We start from the raw sequence: 7,154 nt of genomic DNA, 5'->3' as shown, positions 1-7,154 counted from the left end.
TCTTCGACTGGATTCCCAGAGCTTGGCCTGGTGCTTGATTGTGGATCTTTGTATCTGGTTCCCTCAGTTATTGTATAAAGACTCTATGAGGATTGTTGGGGGAGTCACCATTCTGGTTATAGGGGAGGGCCAGTTCAGGCATCTTCTCCACTACTGCTAAGAGTCTTAGCTGGGGTCCTCCATGTGGATTCCTGGGAATTTTCCTTGCACCAGGTTTCTCCCTAATCCAATAATGGCTCCCTCTATCAAGACATCTCTTTCATTTTTCTCCCACTCCATCCCTACCTTAGCTCTACCATCCCATTCCCTGATATTCTCATCCCCCATCCCCTCCCCTCTACCTTGCTCCCATCCCTAGTTTACTGAGGAGATCAGATCTAATTCCCCTTCCTAGGGAGATCCATGAGTCCCACTTAGGGTCCTTCATGAATTTTTAAAAATGTATCATGTACCAAAGATGCTAAGATAATTGGCCTGGAATTAATACTACTTTTAATGTTTCTCTGATAAATCAAATGCACCTCCATGGTGAAGTCCAAATGTCATAAACAAAGAACTAGCTATGGGCTTTGGCCAAATGTCCCACATTTGCTCATTCAAGCTGATTATCATATTATGCTCTCCACCGATCATATGCTAGAACTTCTGGAAGTTTATTATCCAGGGTGATCTCAACTTATGACAAAGAACCACAGAAGGAACAGACTTTTCAAGAAATAATAACAGAGCTTTACTTTTGTGTGTGAATATATTAGCTCCTGGTTAGCCTTATTTAATCAAAATTTGCTTGACATTATTCCAGTCCCATCTCTAAGTATTCTAAATGGCAAATAACATGAAACATTTGAGAGAGAAATTTTTCTCTAAATGTCACATTAATTTCACTAGGAAATGTCCCCATCTCTAATGAGACAGCCAGGTTAACACAGAAACACAGCAAAGAGACAAGAACAACATTTGTTTCTGAAAACGTAATTTTGACATTAAAAATGGGTCAAGAGCAAACTTTAATTTCTAGTCTTGATGGGAAATATGTCACTTTTAAATCACCCAATACACTCAAAAAATTCTTTCTCTAACTAAAAGCCCTTTTCCCTTAGAAATTCACCAAGAGTAGACTTCTTGGACTTGAATTAGTAAAACCTTGATTTTTCTACAGCTCTTAAAGAATGAATATTTCTAGACAGTTGAGATGTCTAGAGGTTATGGATTTTTCCCCTTAGGAACTGAAATTACCCTGTTATTTCAACTTTTCCTACTTGTTTCTGAAATGTATCAACAAATTGCCCTCTGTATAGTATAAAAAGGATAATTTAACCTTTTCTTGGTTAGTTTGGAGTACCCATCTAACATAAGATTAAACTGTACCCTCAATGACCCCCAAAAAACTATTTTGGGTGCCTCACCGCTTTAACTTGAAGGGGAACCCTAAGTGTTGTTGCTTTTCAGGACCCTTTTGCCATTTTACCTTTGATGCTTTTACTCTACTGTGTTCTTGGAAAATATAAAATTATATGTCTGAGCATAGTACAGAGAATGAGCTAGTAGTTCTGAGTAGAGATCGTGGAGATGTACAGGTTCTAAAATACAAATTACATGGCCTACAATATACTGACTTTTGAGCAGCATCTTGGGTTTTGTGGCTTCTTTGTGTTTCAACTGCTTAGGCACCTTCTTTGTTTGTTACATTCTTTCCTCAGCATCCTTCTGGATATATGAAATTTGGAGTGAGACTCTGGGGGTGGGTGATATGTTATATTTCTATGTTAATAAGTCTGGCACATCAGAAGTCAAATACTTCCACTTTGTCAGGCCCTCAAGGTAGCAGAGAATGCCCTACTTTAATTGTCATTTTGTATTACTTTTCCAGTTCACTGAGTTGTGCCCTAGTCTCTGGAAGAGTGACTGCAGCTCTCTCAGCACCACATTTATCACTGGAAGAGACTTACACCCTAAGGAGAAAGAAGCCCAATAAATGCAAATATCCAGGACTAGACCCTTCGCCCAGTGGCACAAATCCCCAGGCCACTACAACAAGCTATAAAAAGGTTTCAGACTCTTGGATTAAAACAGATTTTCGGACCTAACTGTTTGTATTTTTAAAAACGAACAATCTTTTAAATTGCACCTTATAATTCCCACCCAACTGAAAAGCATTACAACTCTAATTCACTCTTCCTAAATGGTTAACTCTTAAGTCGTCTCAGTGATTCAAACTCGGAAACTGAAACCCCACATCAGATGCACAGCAAAGTGATTTTAAATTGCTGCTTGTTTTCTGAACAGCTAACTTCCAATAATGGTAATTGTATCCACTGATCAATGATGAAAAGACCCATAACCTTTTCCAAAATTGAATACTGTTTTAGATATTCAAATGACCATCCTTTCACAAGTTTTTTAATGAATTGACAAATGACTTTTTCCTGCTTCCTATGCCTAACACATAAAAATGAAAATGTAAATTCTGCATAGCGATAAAACCAACGTGCCTCCAGCAAGAATGTATATTCAAAGACTCATCCATCCACACAGGAACAGTTAAAATAGGAATTATTGGCAGCAGAATAAAAGACACCATCCCAGAGTTGCTATCACTAAGAAAGACAACTACTAACCAAAGTCTGATGTTTTATACATACCCAAGCTCCACTTGTGACACACAAATGCACATATCTGAAAGCAAGCAGGCATACACACAAAATTTGACTATAAAGAACAGCGGGTTGTCAAGGGGAAACCTAAATTTTCTGGCCATGGTTGTTATTCACTCACAGATGACCTTGGATTGATTATTTTATTCCTAGAGAATTTAACCTATCCCTCTCCAAAATGGGATTAACCAAAATGATCTTAGTGTTTCCTTTCAAGTTCAAAATGTCTAGGCTTTTAAACAAAGTGATTCTTATGAATTAATTCATTAATTCATCCAGTCAGTAATTATGCTCCAAACATTAAGGGTAAAAAATAGCCATGACTTCTAGGAGTTCAGAAGCTAATAGACTTTTTTCCACGGATCATCAGCCTGATAAAATACACACAGTGAGACTGTCACATATCTGCCTGCACATATATGCATACAACTGTATAAAAAGCCACTGTAATACAGTCTAAGGAATTATATCAGTAATTTAAAGAACTAAATAACATCTCTACAACTTGATCATGGTGGGTGACTCACACAGAAACAAAACTGGCCTTTGTAGTTGTTACATGTGCATAACACACATCATAAATGTAAGAAACATCTCTCTCCTATCAAACATTGTAAAATTCTTAAGATTTTAAGACCAGATCTTGATGCTGTCCTCTTAGTACCATCTACAAAGTCTGTATCACCTGCCACTGTTGCTTCATTTCCATTTGTTTTATGTTTCAGCCCATTGTGTAAAATGCTATTTGGATAATCATTCTTGTTGACTACTCCCATTATGACAATTCTGTTTTCCAGACCTGCAGTGATTCCTTATTATTAACATAAAGCTGAATAAATCTGCCCTTAGTTAAGGAGGCATCTGGTATAAGACCTTTACTTCCTCATTTCTACCTTCTCTCAAGTCTAATATATGTCCATTACTGATCACCTCATATGCTTGTCATGTTTTCATACTCTGATTCTATATTACATATGCAATTATGCATTTTCTCAATGTTGTTGACTATTTCACATATAACTTGTCAGTTTTCCAATTGGGCTAGAGTCTCTCTTTTGAGGAACCTATGTCACCTGCTACAACACAGGAATTCATGTGATGCTTTGAGAATAACCAGAGAAAAGATGGAAGTTATTAAGAGTAAGAGTACTCACATGTGAAGGTAGATGACCAACTCTGCTAACCGAAAGTAGTTATATTTTCTTCAGAATGCCTTCATCCTGCATACTGTCTTCATTCCTTTATCTCACCCAACCTCAACCTCGTAAGTATCTACAGCCTAAATACTACTGTCAGGGATAAAAGTTGATGTAGTTAAGTGTTTTCTGTCCATCTAAATCCATTAGTACTCTGAACATGTCTAGATATGGCAGTGATAATCCATGACTGTTTTCTAAATCAGGGTAGATGAAAATTCTATGAGAAGACAAGTATTCATCTGTCTAGACCTCTGAGACACAGCCTGACAGTGTGGCACCTAATTTTCTACATGTGATAGAGAAGTGTAGGATACTACCGAGTTTCAGGATACTACTGTCAATGGGTAGCACGGGCTACATAGTTAACACTCAACAAGTTGAGCTGAAAGAGCTTCCTATGTAGCATCCTTTCAAGATCATTTCCAAGTTTTGCTGGCCCTACTGATATTGTTAGACTACCTAGATATGACAGAGATGTCCTAGGAAAAAAACTATTCTCTTTGGGTTGAAGTTGTATCTTTTGAAGAGTAACCCATGTCCTTTTCCAACAAAGGTCTCCTTAACAAGCCTCATAGTTTTCTATAAGAATCTGTGTGATTCTAATGCAGGAGTCCTGCTGAAAGACTGGGTTTAATATGGTACCATCGGGCAAGCAAATGCAGGCTTCAGCATAAGGTCCTTGAATCTTTCACTAAGTCTTTGATGGGACATAATAAACTCTGATACAGGGTCTGCTTATAGAATTCTCTCTGGAGCCACTTAATGCCTATAGTATGTAACAACACAAAATCAATAAGGCCACAGTGTGAGTAAATGCAGGTTAAGAGTAAACAAAATGAAGTCATGGAAGGCAAACTACATCATCCCACATATACAAAACTCAATTCAAGGATTAAGTAGCTATCAACCAACCACATGTTGAAGCACCATCCCAAATATGGAGCCATAACACATTAAAGCTATTTTGCAGGCAGGCACTAGCACAGAATGCTTTCATCTCCAAATATCAAAGTCCTTTACAAGTAGGTGCCAACTGTTACTCTTCATCCCTCTAAAAGCCAAGAAAACAAACACATGGGATAAGTACTACAGCCAGTTTAAATACTGACTCAGCTGGAACATGCCTTAACAACAAGGGTGACAGGAAAACCACCAGGAACACTGTTCCTGGCATTACCTACTACTGAAATTGAAAACAAATATAAGACTCATAATATCATCAGTGAAGTAACCACCCTGTTTCATACTTGTTTTTACTCAGAGTGACATTTCTTGGCTGCTTCTAATGAAGAGATGAGTAGAGTGTACTCTATCACTTAGGCAAAGGGAAGAAAACTTGGCACTTGGCACTTGGCACACTAAGTAAAGATAGTTACCCAGACCTAGCTGGAGGACCCAGTCATGTGAACTAAGAGATGCATGCCTTCCTTCCCTGGAAACTTGATGAGCATTTCAATTGTCACTTGGAGGCAAAGACAACCATCTTGAGAGTGTGAACTAAGATAACTTGCTATAATTTATGCAGTAGGTTCAATTTCAGAAGCTATTATATGATAAAACTTCTATAACTTACAATAAGAGATATATTTGATCCTCAATACTGCAGAAAATACAAAGAAAACAAAACCCACATAAGATATCACGCCAGCAATGACAATTAGGAATCCATAGTATGAGTTACATTGGATCCTGAGCTCCTGTGACTCAGAGAAGGCTCAGGACTCTCAGAACATGAGGCGGTCCATTATTTTCCATTAAGTTCTACTTTACCAGTTCCTCAATCCCCTGCTACTTAGCAGCTATACAGAGCCCTGGCTGCCTGCAGAGTACAATTTCTATTGAGTGAGCCTTGTCAGCTGAAAAGACTTTCAAAATATTTGGAATGTAAGTGGCAGGTGGCCCTGCCCCTGTGGGCCAAACTAACACCCCCAAATTCAGTTCAAACCCCAATGCCATTATTTAGATTATATATCACTTAAAACCCACTTGCCTCGACAAGCTTATTTAAGGGTAAAAGAGGAACAGTCTTTGGCATATCATTCAGTCTAAACTCATTTCCCTTGTACCAGCTTGTTTCTCAACTCTGTGACATGTGATCATGCTGGCAAGAAAGAATGGAGCAATCTCCCATCTTAAAATAGCAAGTGCATTCGCTTCTAATATTGATATTTTCTAATTAGATACAATAGGTCATTTTCTTGTTTGTGGTCACTGAGACTCTCCATGGTTCTCTTTTGTTGAAGATATTCTGGTTACTGCTATGGCAAGGAGAGTAGACTCCCAGAGAGCCAGGATGAATGGAGAGAAGCATACACACAGGCAGTATTCACATGTAATTTCTGCCACATACATTTACATAGATTATTTCTGAACTTCTAAGTACTAATTTCAAATTTATTGAGGCACAGTAAGCATTTCTCAAAATTGGGGCTGCATGGTTGCTTAACATTGGCAACCTCCTAATTATGGCTGTAGTTTAAATAAAAGGCACTTCAGTCTATACAAATTATTAGGTACTGAATGAAACCCAAGGTAGCCTCCAGTTTCTAGTGTCAGAAGAAAGCATTGCAGGAAAGCAATATTAGGGGAGAAACTTTATGAGCTATAAATGAGAAGTAATAATAGCATTCAAAAGTTGTGGTGGCAATGTTAACTCATTCTCAATAACCCCCTACCCGTCCTCCCAAATTTTCAGACCTTCTCATTTTCCATATGGGAGAGGGGTGAGAAAGAGGAGGGCATACAAAATTTGACACATGTTGAAGATAGAAATTCAGCAAAAGGCTACCGTCTGACGTGGAGTACTGTCACCCATGCATGGAGAAAGCCATTTTGTACCCCACAAAATAGCTAATGTTATCAGCAGCTTGAAATTGTCTAAGTATTAGCAATCTGTAATGCAGTTATGGAAAGAACCAACAGCACAATTACTAAAGCACCTTGTATTTATATGGAACCTTTTATCACAAGATTTCCAGAAGTTTTAACGGGCTCTTATAAAAAGGGATCATTCCCCCCCCCAAAGCTGAGACACAATAGTCATTCTGCACTAGTAACAGTAAATATAAAGGGTTGCTGGAGAGAGGGGAATTACCAAACCTTACAGAAATCATGAAAGAGAGAGATTATTTTTAGACAGGTAGAAAAAAAACATAGCAAAGTTGGAAACTAGGGCTGACAGTAGCTACATTTTCTACAGAGCTCATGGCACAGAACTGAAGAATTTTGCTTATCATTCAGCCAGCAATACTTCGATGAGCTGCTTAATGACTGCAATAGAGTAGGTGCCTCCTATTAGGAA

General features: G+C 38.2%; 1 protein-coding gene across 4 annotated transcripts in view; it reads right to left on the bottom strand.

Annotated features, from left to right (window-relative positions):
• The window catches only part of Pcdh19 (protocadherin 19), a 109,808-nt gene that overhangs the window by 57,291 nt on the left and 45,363 nt on the right, over positions 1–7,154 (bottom strand). The window lies entirely within an intron of this gene.

The sequence above is a fragment of the Cricetulus griseus genome, chromosome X, assembly GCF_003668045.3.
Source record: "Cricetulus griseus strain 17A/GY chromosome X, alternate assembly CriGri-PICRH-1.0, whole genome shotgun sequence".
Classification (NCBI taxonomy): domain Eukaryota; kingdom Metazoa; phylum Chordata; class Mammalia; order Rodentia; family Cricetidae; genus Cricetulus; species Cricetulus griseus.
This window is presented reverse-complemented; position numbering and strand designations above follow the sequence as displayed.